Source organism: Rhineura floridana, chromosome 8 (genome assembly GCF_030035675.1).
Source record: "Rhineura floridana isolate rRhiFlo1 chromosome 8, rRhiFlo1.hap2, whole genome shotgun sequence".
NCBI lineage: Eukaryota > Metazoa > Chordata > Lepidosauria > Squamata > Rhineuridae > Rhineura > Rhineura floridana.
In genome coordinates this window covers 36,954,904-36,969,101 of record NC_084487.1, presented here as the reverse complement: position 1 = coordinate 36,969,101, position 14,198 = coordinate 36,954,904, and positions in this window count along the sequence as shown.

Below are 14,198 nucleotides of genomic sequence, written 5' to 3'. Positions count from 1 at the left end.
AATGCCTGGGTGAATGCCTTTGCCTGGTGCCTAGAAGTTGATCATGATGGCGCCAGGCACATCTCTCTGAGGAAAGCATTCCACAATCAGGGAGTCACCACTGAAAAGGCCTGTTCTGTGTTGCCACCCTCCACACCTCCCTCAGAGGGGTCACAGAAAGAAGGGCCACAGAAGATGAACATGGGGTCTGGGTAGGCTCATGTGGGGAGAGGCGTTCCCCTTGTACCATGCCGGTCCATTGGTCTGTCTAACTCAGTATGGTCTATGTGACTGACAGCAGCTCTCTAGGATTGCAGACTAGTATATTCCCAGCCCTACCTGGAGATGCCAGGGATTGAACCTGGGACTTCCTGCAAGCAAAGCAGAGGGTTACCTCCTATACACTAGCTTGCCCTTTAAATCCCAGTCCTACAAATCTGAGTTTAAAGATGCAAGTTACTTTCTTTTAAGTATTCTTATGATTGCAGCCTGGAGACACAAACTTCAGAATACTTACTTCTACATAACTGTGCTTAGGATTGGAATGTAAGTCATATTGAAGTGGATGTCAAATTCCCCAGTCTGATGTGGAATTAGAGATATAGCAGGGAAGCTGTGTTGTACTGGCTGAAATTTAAAACACAGCAGACTTTTCCTTTGTTAAAAAGAGTAGTACATTTCCCCCCCCCTCCCCGTCCCGAGAAGAATTCCTGGAATGTTGTCAGCAAGGAACTATATATAATTATATTGAAACAGGATCTTAATTTTATTACACATGGCCACTTTTGCTGATAGCAGAAAGACTCTGATGAAATAATACTTTCTTAATAGCCTAAGTAATAGGTGAATATCAAAAACTGAAGTGCTATAACAACTGCAGGTAAGATGGTATAACACTTTAAAAAAAACCTTTCCCATAAAACATGTTGTTGGGGGGCATGTGTGATCTCAAACAAGGAATAATCCCAATGGGAAGCAAGAAGTGGTTTTGATTATTATCTTGAAAATTTAAAATTCCTTAGGTGAAATTTAGTATGAAATGCATCCATGCAATGATGAAGGTGAGTGTGTATTATGTCAACATCTGTGCTTTATTAAATCTGAGCTATTTTTACTAGGCAGTGAACTGGAGAGACCAAATTCCCTGATAAAACCAGAAACTCCTGGAATGGGTCTTTGAAGACATTCCTCGCTGCATTGTTCTTGAAGTAAATGTAAACACTGTTAGCTCACTTTTTCCCTTCAAGTGTGGCAAAGCTTACAATTCCATCAGTTTCTCTCATTTTGTACATTATATTTGAAATGTACTATCTGAACCTGCTAGAGTTGTTGCACAGAACTGCAATCCAAAAAGGGGTTTTCTTCCCTTCCCCCAAATACATAGACAACATGAAGTTTTGGTGTAGGCATAAATCAGAATATATATTGCTCTACAGTAGAACAGGCAACAGAAGTGAACAGTTTCTTCAGCATGCCAAAGCAGTAGCAATGCAAATGTCCTCAACCAGATACAGCTATGAACCAATGAATCAAGATTGGATAATCATTATGATAAGCACTCTGTTGTGTAGGATTCTCACCTAAGGCTGCAAGGGAATGCTCCAAGAGATGGCTGTAAGACATTTACAAGGAAATGGAGATGGGTGAAACAGTCTAGATCTGGTTTGTGTCCCTTGCACACAAATAGACCAGCAAGTCTGTTATGTCCTAAATCTATATAGATTTAAAAAAAAATCTGCACACTTTTCACAAATTTAAATAGGTTGGGGAGAGCATATGAGATGGTCTGAGGGCTTCCCTGGTTCGTTCATTCTTTTAGACAACTGTTTCTAGCTAGAAAGTGCAGCAGTTGCTATGCTGATTGAAAACTTTTGAGTAAGAAGCCACCCAGAAGCATCAGTGTGTTAATGATGTGCCACCCCTTCTTGGATAATTGTACAGAGAAGCAGATGGCTGCCCTGATGGACCGCTTTGGTACCATCTTGGTTTCCATACAATGTTGCTGTAAGGTGACCACAGACATTATATATAAGTAGTATACTACTTATATATATAAAACAATATAAAGACAAATATATTCCTGTTAAATTCTCATCGACTACACTACATAAATTTAAAAGCGAGGGTGCACTGAAGTTAGCTGTCAGCAGTTGAAGGGAATTTACTGTTGAGAAAGGCAAAGGCTTTGTACAATATCTGACTCACTTCACAAAACCCTACTGCTGTATTTCTTGGATAAAGGCTTCCAGTCATATTAGAAGAGACTGTGAGCATCCAGAGCATGCAACAGAAGTTCTTGAGAAGACTTTCTTATCATTCTTATTACAACAGACCAGCTTCTCCAACGTGATGCCGTCCAGATGTTGTTGGACAACAATCCTCATCATCCCTGACCATTAGACCCGCAGGCTGGGGCTCATGGGAGTCGGAGCTGAAAACTTTTGAGTGGCACCAGGTTGGGGAAGGCTGCAATAAACAGTGACTTCCAACAATACCTTATTATTATTCAGTTTCTGTCCTATGATACCAAAAAGGCTGAATCAATTTTAACAACAATAAAATAAGTAGCAGGGTAAGGTATAGCTCAGCTTCAAGACTAAGGATATGACTATAATGAAATCTGCTTCTGATAATCCAAAACATTTGGAGGGCACCAGGTTGGCAAAGGCTGTTCTGACCTATGAGGAAATATAAAGAAACTCTGTGTCGCTTGCCCCTGCTATCCCTCTGCCTTTATTTATTTTAATTATAAATATATTTGTATATTGCTATTTCATTGAAAAACATCAAAGTGGTTTACAAGTTAAAAACAACTGCACAATAAAAACATTAAAAATACAAAAAAAGATCAACTATTGCAAAAAGACATCTTCTTAATCGCCTGTATAAGCCTGGTGGAACAGAAAGGTTTTCAGCAGGCTTTTAAAAGTTAAAGCAGCAGGCACCTGCTGAATCTCTGTTGGCAGAGCATTCCAGAGAACTGGGCCGAAGACACTGAAGGCTCGATTTTGTGTCGATATTAAATGAGCCTCGCCAGCTTGGGGGACGACCAAAGCCGCTTCCGCAGATGATCTGTGATCAACCTGGGATATAAGGGTTCAGGGGCTCCGTAAAAAACCCTGGACCTGAGTTGTTCAGGGCTTTGTAAATTAATACAAGGACCTTGAATATGGCTCAGTAGCAGATGGGCAGCCAGTGCAGATGTTGGTGGTATCACACATTGCTGGCCATGTACTCCCATCAGCAGTCTGGATGCCACATTTTGCACCAGCTGAAACTTCTGAACCAGACCCAAGGGGCCTCCACGTAGAGCGCATTGCACTAATCAAGCCTCAAGGTTACCAATACATGGACTACAGTGGTCAGACTATTCCTGTCCAGGAACAGCCATAGCTGACAAACTAGACAAAGCTGGTAAAAGGCACTCCTAGCCACGGAAGATACTTAGGTCTTTAGAGACAAAGATGAATCCAGAAACTACAGACCTACTCCTTCAGAGGGAGTGCAACCCCAACCAGAACAGGTAACTTGCCTATCTCCCAGACATGGGAACCACCTACCTAAAGAGCCTCTATCTTCCTAGGATTCAAGCACAGTTTATTGGTCCTCATCCAGTCCACTACAGCATTCAGATACCAATCCAGAGTGTTCACAGCCTCTCCTGATTTAGATGTTATGGAGAAATAGAGCTGAGTGTCATTAGCATACTGCTGACACTTTGTTCCAAAACACCTAATGGCTGCTCCCAAAGACTTCATATAGATGGTAAATAGCACTGGGGAGACAACAGTACCTTGCAAAAACCCATAGCACACCCCTTTAGCAAGAAAACATGTTTTTACCAAACACACACTACAGCTAAGCAATGCCTCTGTTTATTACTGTCCATGTTCCAGGAAAGCCTCAACCCTTCTGTAGATCTCTATGTCCTTATAAGTCCACAGCTATGGGCTGCTCCCTTAACCTATTACTATTACTCTCTCTAAGGTAACTCTGCTGCCACCATAAATACTGTTTCAACCTTTATTTTATCTTATGCCAGCCAATATATTTCTTGTGATAGCTAGCCCAGGACCAGGAGTGTATTTAAACCAACTGGATTTATTTAACAATAGATATTAATGAAAACAAAATACTTTAAACTCAGGTTCTCAATCATGTGGTTACAAAATAATGTTCTTCAGTTTTTATAAGTTACACTCACTTTGTTTCACCACTATTATCAGTAAACCCTGCCTCTCTACCCACTACTAACCATCGTTCCAACCCTCACTGTCCAAGTTCTATCTGTCGTCATCTGCCCCATATAAAAACCACCATCCCCCATTCTCTCACCCAATCAGCACACATCATTCACAAACATTCCAACTCACTCACATCCCTCCCTTCACTATTTACTTATCAGCCTACACCAACATATAATATATCATATAACATTAAAACATCACACTCAACATTAAGAGCCAGACAGACTCCTTGAAACATCACACTCAACATTAAGAGCAGGACAGGCTCCTTTGCCACCAGGGGCAGCAGCAGCACCTGGCATCCTCAAGGAGCTGCCAGGGCCCATCACTGTTGTTGCTTGGCCCACCCGGTACCCTAGCCAACCAGGCTTATCTGGTAGTATCAGCAGCAGCAGTTGCCACCCCCACATTATGAATTTTCTAAGATGCCTCAGACTGGCCCATGGAGGATCACTTACAAGCATTTCGAGAAGTTAAAATGATAATTTGAGAATGTAAATATGCCTTTTGGTTCTGAATTGTTTTTTCTTAGGTTTTTACTTTAACCAAATGTAAACACTTAATTGACTGAGGGTTGTATCCAGTGCTAATCCAACTCAGAGAAGACCCACTGAAGTTAATGGACATGATTAACTTAGGTTTATTAATTTCAATGGGTCTACTCTGAGTATAACTTAGTTGCGTACAGCGCTGAAATTTTAAACTTTTGCAATATGTAGCATAATAATCCTGGGCACCGATTCAACCGTACTTGTAAACCATAATAAGTTATTCTAGCACAGAGGAGAGCAGACACAGGACAGACTCTAGCCCCAAACTCATTTTTTTGTAGTCCACAGTAGATTATTTATTTATTATCTATTAAATTTATATCCCACTCTTCCTCCCAGAAGGAGCCCAGAGTGGCAAACAAAAACACTAAAAACACTCTAAAACATCTTAAAAACAGACTTTAAAATATATGAAAACAAAACATCTTTAAAAACAAATTAAAACAAAACGTCTTTAAAAACATCTTTTTAAAAAAGCTTTAAAACACCTTAAAAAGCAATTCCAACACAGATGCAGACTGGGATAAGGTCTCTACTTAAAAGGGTTGTTGAAAGAGGAAGGTCTTCAGTAGACGCTGAAAAGATGACAGAGATGGTGCCTGTCTAATGTTTAAGGGGAGGGAATTCGAAAGGGTAGGTGCCACTACACAAAAGGTCCGCTTCCTATGTTGCACGGAATGGACTTCCTGATAAGACGGTATCTGCAGGAGGCCTTCACCTGCAGAGTGTAGTTATCAACTGGTTATAAGGGGTAAGATGATATTTCAGTTATCTTGGTCCCAAGATATATATTGTATACCAAAACCAGAACCTTGAACCATAATTGTCCGTGGTTCGTAATCTGAGTAAGATTCTATAGCCTGAATTAGGGATGGGTCAGAAATTCATTTGCATTTCAGTGAGAAACTACCTGCTTTGTGTTTCTCGAACCAATACACAAACCAAAACACAGCTATCCTCTGAAATTCACACTTCTCCAAATTTAGCGATGCAGTTCTCCAACCATTGTGTACAAAAATACATATATCAGCGGAAAGTGTGCATACAAATGCTTATGTTGATGAAAATAACCAAAAACATTAAGGGAAATTGTTTGCAAAAATATGTATATCACTCAAAACTATATACAAAAATGTGTTTATTAGGAGATATTCACATTAAATGCTGGTGAATTTTCATGAGGATTTTCTTTTTAAAACATCACAAATTGTTGTAGAAATGTAGAGAACTGACTTTATGATTGGAAAAATGAGAAACTAAGAGAAATTAAAATTGGCAGATTCGTCCATCCCTAGCCAAAACATGACTTTTGATGAGAAGCTGAAATGCAGCACTTATTTATATGTGACATTCCTTATTCAGCCAAGGATGCACACAGAGGCCTGCTTCCACACATGAATATACCTACCTGAATCAGAGGCCATATAAACAATTCCCCCTGGGAAAAGAACCTTATTGTCAATAGCCATAAATCCAGCCATAATCTAGCTATAAATATCACAACCTTATTCTAAATTCTCTTGAAAATGGCTTTCCTGTTAATTAGTTACATCTTGTCCATTTTAAAAAAAACTGCACATGGGACTAATGAGAAAAGTTATTTTCAACTTGTCATCATGCCCCATTTTCCAGAAATTAGATGCTCACTTTTTGGTAGCATTAGTTTGCAGTGGAAACAAGAAATAGTAGACTTGGCCTCTCTTGTTTTTTAAACCTCTTTAATTGAAACATAGGATCACAAAGAGGCCAATCTGTCTGCTTGCACAGGCTCCCTTGAAAAGCCAATTTTGAAAAGGAAGCCAAGCGAGAAATAAAGGAGCATGCAGACTTTTCATGTCACTGGGAGTACTGCACTGTCAAGTCAGGACCTATAAAATGGGAGGAATCAAGATGAGCATGAAAATCATACTGACCACCAAAGCAAGCTAACAGTTGTTAACCTTGTAAACCTTTAAGACAACAGTCCAGATGACTTAAATTTGACATGATTGGTTACAGTCTCTGGAAGAATTAAAGTCAGTGACTGTTGCAGAGATAGCTGCAGATGAAGAGGGAAAAATAATTCCTTCTTGTGTGACATATAATGAAATATGACAGGGCTGCTCCGTGTAGGGTCATGAGCTTAGCTCTTATATAATTCTTGGTAGATTAGAACTAGCTGGCAAGGATCTCTGGACTAAAGAAACCAGGTCAAAGGTGCTTCAGTCTTTCTCCCCTTCGTTGACTCTGCTTTGCAAACACTTAACAGTATTCTCCAGGAGTGTCCCCACAGGGGATTGCCAACATTAGTCATACCCAGAGTCGGCTCATTTGAAATCAATGGGCTTAAGTTCATTGATTTCAATGGACCTACTCTTAGTATGACTAATATTGGATATTACCCCAGGTTCTCAAAATGTAAGGACACGTTTAGGCTGTTTTCAGGTGGGATTCAATCATATCACATACCGGCAAATTCAGGGTTATGCAGTTATAGTTGATTGGGAGGTCTTGTGCAACAAACCCACTTCCCCGAAAGATCGGAATTTTTTGAAAGAAGGTGATGGGGAAATGCACAGTGGGCTAACACTTGCTTTGATGCAACATCATCTGAAAATGGAAATAGACTGCCTTCAAGTCGATCCCGACTTATGGTGACCCTATGAACAGGGTTTTCATGGTATTCAGAGGGGGTTTACCATTGCCTTCCTCTGAGGCTAAGAGGCAGTGATTGGCCCAAGGTCACACAGTGAGCTTCATGGCTTGTGTGGGGATTCGAACCCTGGTCTCCCAGGTCGTAGTCTAACACCTTAACCACTATACCACACTGGCTCTCACAACATCATCTAACCTCCCCAAAACCAAGTCAGAATGAATGTACATTAAATACATCATGTAATCACCCTGGAAACAAACCAGGACGAATGTTCAGTAAACAGGTTGTCTGCAAGTGCCCTAAGATGAGATGCAGCCTTCTGTGGTTTCACTCATGGCACAAATGACAATGGAAACCATCATGCCACCTCACCCATTTGAATGTTAGGGCTCTTCAGTATGCATGTGGAGGGAGACTGCATCCGTTCGCCCTGTCTACTCATGGCCATGTGCTCTCAGTGGCCCATGAGAAAGCAGAGCCTATGCGCACATACAGCTTATCAGAGTTTGGTATATATTGTAGTAGAGTGCAGAAATGAATAATCTGCCAAGACTGGTGGTTGACACTTAAGGTTTATTACTACTGAGAAATAAAGTTAGTCTGACTACAAGCATACATGTGGCTATTGTGGAGCCATGAGGCTGGCACTCACAGACACTGTCTCTCACTAACTAGAAACAGGAAGGAAGGAAGTAAAGCCTGAGAAAAACAAACAAGTGGTCATTTCAAAGAAGGAATTGGCAAAGGAAGATTAGGTTGCCTTTCCATCCCCTCCCCCCTGGTTCAGGTTATTTGTTACAAGCACTGGTGATTTACGCCCAATGCAATTGACATGTGTATGTTGGGGAGGCAGGCACATGGATGTGAAGGTGGGACCAGAACATACCATTCTGCCACCCCTTCAAATGTTTGCTATATGCATGGATGGTGGAAGGCTAACAACTGAACAGGCTTGTTACTTTGTGCAGTCCAGCTTAGTTTGTAGAGTGGGGTCCTTTAATATCATGAAGATGTGTGAAAAGATTGAAGCAAGTGTCCCATTTTTGAAATAATGCCATTTTCACTGCAGTCAATACAGCTCACGTTGATTTACTTGAGCTGAGAGAATCTGGCACTGGGTACAAAACCGCGCTAATAATAAGCCATTTTTATTTTCTTTGACTGCGCCTCCGATGGCCTGACTTTGTTTTTCCTTCCTCCATCATGTTGTCAAATGGAATAATCATCAGAATGTTTTTTTGAATTTAAGCCTCTCTCCCAAAGGCAAAATAAAAACACCCACCGCTTTATTTTCTCAAGTCTTTCCCTGCAACAAGGAACTGGCGTTTGCCATTTATCTGGAAGACAGAGTTGGCAGACGAAAAAGATAACATTCTGAACATATTTCCTGGCATTGTTTTACCTGATTTAAGTGTTCACAGATGGTTTTCTTGAAAACTTGCTTTATATGTTATTAGAAAGAGATACACATACCTTGCAGACCACACCTAGCTTCAGAAGCATTCCAGCTACAACTTAATCCAGCTCTGTGCCAAAGATGGCTTAAGAATTTACTTTATAATATCCTCTTTCTTTCCTACTCAGCATCCATAGAGCTGCTGGGTATAGCCTGTCGCTTGTATGCCCCCCCCCCCGATTCACAAAGCAAATTCCATCCCTTGTGTTTGGGTCTGAGCAATGTGGCCCCATTCCAGAGAATGTGAGTCACGTTTAAGTCCTAGTGCAGTCTATAGGGGTTAAATTAGTCACAACTAACTTATCCCACTGGTTTCAGAGTGATATAAAGGCAACCAGTTTTCTTTGGACTTGAGCCTGTCAGATTCATAACCAAAGAACTGGGCAACATTTAGGTAGAAACACACTCACTGTTCTGCCAGTTCCAGTGCGTCTGCACCTCTCTCTTCTGAAAACAGGGGTCCACGACCCTAGTCAAACCCCCCACCTTTTAACTGTAAAACCCAGTGGGAGCACCTTGAGTGTCTTTTTTTCCTTTTCTTTTGTTTAATTCAGCTTCACAGAGATTTTGCAACAGACTGGCAGATCAGCTTGTTCCTCCTCCAGGTGTAGCTAATGACAACACTTTGCTCTGGCAACTAGTCAGCCTTGCACTAACTGATCCTCTCTTCCGATGTAAACATTCCTATAAGAGTAAATTAAGTTTTACCTTATTAAATATTACTATATATAGGGGGCGGACCAGATTTTCAAGAGCATCTGGAATCCAATAAATATGCATTATGTGTCCTCCCAACTAATCAAAGGAAAGGATTTCTGTTATCTGAAGTTGTGGGATGAGAATTTCCCTCTGAAAGCAAACTCTGGGTTTTGAGTGCCTATCCGTTTGAATTAGAAATGGGGGTGGGGGCATACACATAAAAAAAAAGACAGTGCTTTCTGCATACTTGGGGGACCTTGTAGGTATGCAGAAACATATGCATTTGTAAATTAAAGGGGGGGAAAAGACTTTCTCATACACGCACTCAGATGGCCTAACAGGTCCATTTTCAATCTGGGAGTGCCCAAAGAATGTTGGTGGCAGCTGATCCTAGAAGGTGGAGGGAGGGGAGAAAGGAATGGAGTTGGAAGTCTGGCTGACTGAAGACCTCTTCAAGTGGTCTTCATAACCATGTGGGAATGAGGTGTGTAAGGGCCACAAGATTGTGTGCATTGCCCCTGACCCCAGCATCATTGTGCATGCTCCCTCTGCCATCTCCACTCCCAGAGGTCTGAAGATATGTCTAAGACCACTTGTCTGACTGTGCTTAGAAGTCTCTCTGCCAGTGGAGGCTGATCCATTAGGGCAAGTGGGACACTGCCCAGCCAAGATCAATCTGCCCTCAACCACTCCTCACTTGCCTACCTCCTTACTTACAACCTGTCCAAGAGGTGGCAATGGCTTTCAGGCTCCTCCTCCTTAGCATTGCCTTTGCAGAAATTCAGCAGGGAGGATGATGGGAACAAAACCAGAATTAATTGGCTCCACCTATCATTGGCTCTGGCTCTGGCTCCCCTACTTTCAGCCTCCCTGCTTCCACCCCATCGGTCCCAATGAGCACCAGCCTCCACATCTCTGCAATTGTGTTACCAGGCTCCCCAGTTGTGGGAAGGCTTCTAACTGCATTCAGCTGGGAATCTGAAGGTTGTTGGCAGAGCAAGTGGGCACAGCAACCCTGGGGCAGGGGTGGCATGCAAAGCTTCCTGCCCCTTACATGGTCAATTTCCACACAAAGAATGCCTTAAGTCTATAAATTAAGTCTATGATTGACAACATTTGAGACACAGGAAGTTAGTGTCAGTTGAGAATAAAAATCCAAGAGAAATGGAAGGCAATGGGAAAGAGTTATCCTGGAGGAAGGATTTGGGTTGGGAGAGGCAGAGTACATGCCTTGAGATTAAAATACTCTTTGCTGCACTATGCACAGATGATTCAGAAGGAAAAAAGGGACTTCCAGTTAAGATGGCACCCTTTGCCAAAAAAAAAATCCTGTTGTGGAAGGTAATTTTAGATTTGTTGACTTGGGGCTCATCTAAATGGGAGGATTTCTTCATAGCAAATACACTGCATTTACCTTCGTAATAGATTTGCACCTTCCACAGTTACTGCTCAATGGTAGCTGCCAATTGTTTTTCCCATTTACACAAGTAGGTGTTCCTCAGGAAAGGATTACTGATGCTGTTTCCTTGTGGCTCAGTCCTCTAATTATACATTTCCACTCCCTCTGGTTGCTAGGTGACCAAGCATGGGGTCTGTTACCAGCTGCAGTTGGTTCCTTTAAAAAACACCCAGAAGTGTGAATATCTGTGTTTTCCATGCCTATGGAAATACAAATCTTTGTCTGAGCAGTGTTATGCTTTTGTGCAAAAGAAAACAAAGGCACCGTTTGCTGCAACATAAAAAAGGCCAGTAGAACAGGAGAGAGCAGCCAGAAGTTGCTTGCCAGCCCACAAGAAACAAAATGAAAGAAAGGAGGAGGACATAGCAGGCATGGAGAGTGGAATGACTGACACACCCACCTAAAAGCATAAGAGCAAAGCACTAGAAAAACGGAGTGCAGACTTTTTTCCTCCACTTTTTGTGTTATCAGTGGATTGAGTTAGTACGGATTTATATAGTGCTGGTCATTGACCGTAATAAATTATTGGGATTGAGTACGGATTTACAGGGGGAAAACTTGGTGATAGCTTCTGTTTGTCAGTAACATCAGGTTAACCATGCAAATTTAAAGGAGATGTGAGTAGCACCAAACACACAGTAAACCATTGTGTAGCTGAGCCCATGGTCACCATACAACACTTTGCTATGTGTCGATGCAGAGCGGTAAGCAAATTGTGTAGGTGGCTGCTATTTAACATACTGCTCATGTTGGTATATTTTCTGTATGACCTGATGTCAGAAGCCCTGCAGTTCTGACAAGGTCTGGACTTGGGTGGCATTGTTTGACAGACAAGGACAGGGAGGACAAGGAGACAGAAGGGATGAGTGAGATGGAGCCAACTGGGAGAGAGGAGGAAGATGCAGCCCTCCCCCCCTTGATTCAGGATTTAGGAATGGTGCAACGGAGGCTCTGGCTTTCATCTCTGCCTCATCTCCACAGCAGGATGTGGACAGAGGTGTAGAGGGAGCTGCTGACTCAACAGTGGAGGAGAAGGAGGAGGAATCCAGGGGGCAGGTCATTGTTCCGTCACAAAGGACTCAGCACTGCCTTTGTCGGCAGAAGCAGTTACATATTCCTCACGGAAGTGCCCATCTCTGAGCGCAGTCTTCCCATGTGGGGAGAGAGTCCCACAAGTGAGCTTGCCATGCCTAGCTCTTTTAAAGCTAGGTGAGAAAGGCAAGAAGACTTGTTGGGACATCTTTGTTCCTACTGTCTAGTCTTGAGCTCCGGATCATACAAACATAAGGAGAGTCTGCTGGATCAAGCCAATGGCCCATCTGGTCCAGCATCCTGTTCTCAAAGTGGACAACCAGTTGCCCCTGGGAAGCCTGCCAGCAGGACCTGAGTGCAAGAGCACTCTCCCTTCCTGTGGTTTCTAGAAACTAAGAGATCCTGCTCTTAGACTCTTGATTTGCAACCCCAATAATCTGAACCTTCCACTAAACCTGTATCGAGCGTTCATGAATAAATACCTTTTTGCGGATTGTCATGGTGGCGACCAACAACCACTGAAACCACTTAAATGGCTGATTGCCATAAACCGGCCATATAATGGGTGATGGACATATACCACCATGTCACTGTGTTTTGACTTGGTAGGACTTGCCTCCCGGGACCAAGATAGCAGGGTCTGTATTTGTTCACTCTTCATCTCCTCTCTCTAGTTCCCACTTGTTATACATATTATGTCTTTTAAAGGTATTACTTGGAATGCAAGGGGTTGGGCTCCCATAACAAATGTCATCAGGTCCTCAAAAACTCAGAAATCTGGAGGCTGATGTGGCATTGCTCCAGGAAACTCATTTGCCAGTAGAAGAAGAGGGAGACTGTAGAGATTGGGTTAGAAAGGCATACACTAGTGGATCATCTAAGAAATCTAAGAAAGTGGCCATACCAATTCAGAAAAAGGCCCCACTTTCAATTGTAGATTCTATAATGGGACATTAGGGGAAAAGGGAGGTAACAAATTAACAACACAGACCCATAAGGCTTATTAATTTATTTATAAAAGTATTTCTGTACCACCATAGCATAAAATATCAGGGTGATGTACAACAATAAGACTATTAAAACAATACAAAAACAATATCTTATTCATTAGAAAATGACTATACCCCTAATGTGGACACACTTGCAATGTTCCATGAGTGCTTTCAACATCCCACTTCCCTTATATATACTCATCTAATTATTGATGGTAATTTTAATGAAAACTTGGACCCCATATTTGACAGGTATACCCACTCCCCGCAGGACTTCTTTTGCAATTTGTGCACTGCTGGCTGCTTATATGGAAGAGCAAGATCTGGCGGATGTTTCATATTTCCTGCATCCTAAATCCTATGGCTGCAATCCAATACATGTCTACTCAGTTCCATTGGGTTCAGCGGGGCTTACTCCCAGGTAAGTGTATATTGGATTGCAGCTGGTGTCTGTTCATCAGAACTAATTCAGACTATACTATTTTCTTGTTCCTAATACAATGCAGCCAAGCAATACAAATGAAAAGGAAGCAATTTTAATTTTTTTAAAAAAATCTGAAAACAATTATAACCAATCAAATATCCTCACAGCTGACAATTTCAAGGAACATCTTTTGCAGACATCAGATGCCTGGATGAATGCTATATCAACCTGAGAGTGGTGTAACAGGCTCAGAGGTGATCGACTTCCTTGCATAGTTAGAGTTACCCTAATTAGACATGCCGTAGGCATAATTTCTTGCTGAACTCCTGTGGGAAAAAGAAATCAGAAATGTCACTAAACACCTGAAGAATGGCAAAGCACCAGGCCCAGATTCCTGATAAAACATATGTGGGCTTATTATCGTCAAAACTCCTTTCAGTCAATCATTCAGCTTTAGAACAGAAAACACTGCCTCTTCGTTATATGATGCACAAATTTCAGTTATTCCTAAACCAGAGAAGGATCCTACATTGTGTTCAGCCTACTGGCCAATTTGATTGATTAATGAAGAACAGCAGTGAGGAACCTCGAGCCTAATTAGGCTGCCACACCACTGAATTTGGCCTGCGAGGCCATTTTCGACAAACCATGCCCACCTGTCAGTCACATGACATTGTATGACATCAGGAATGAAGATGTGTTATCTTTGATCTCTTAACTCTTA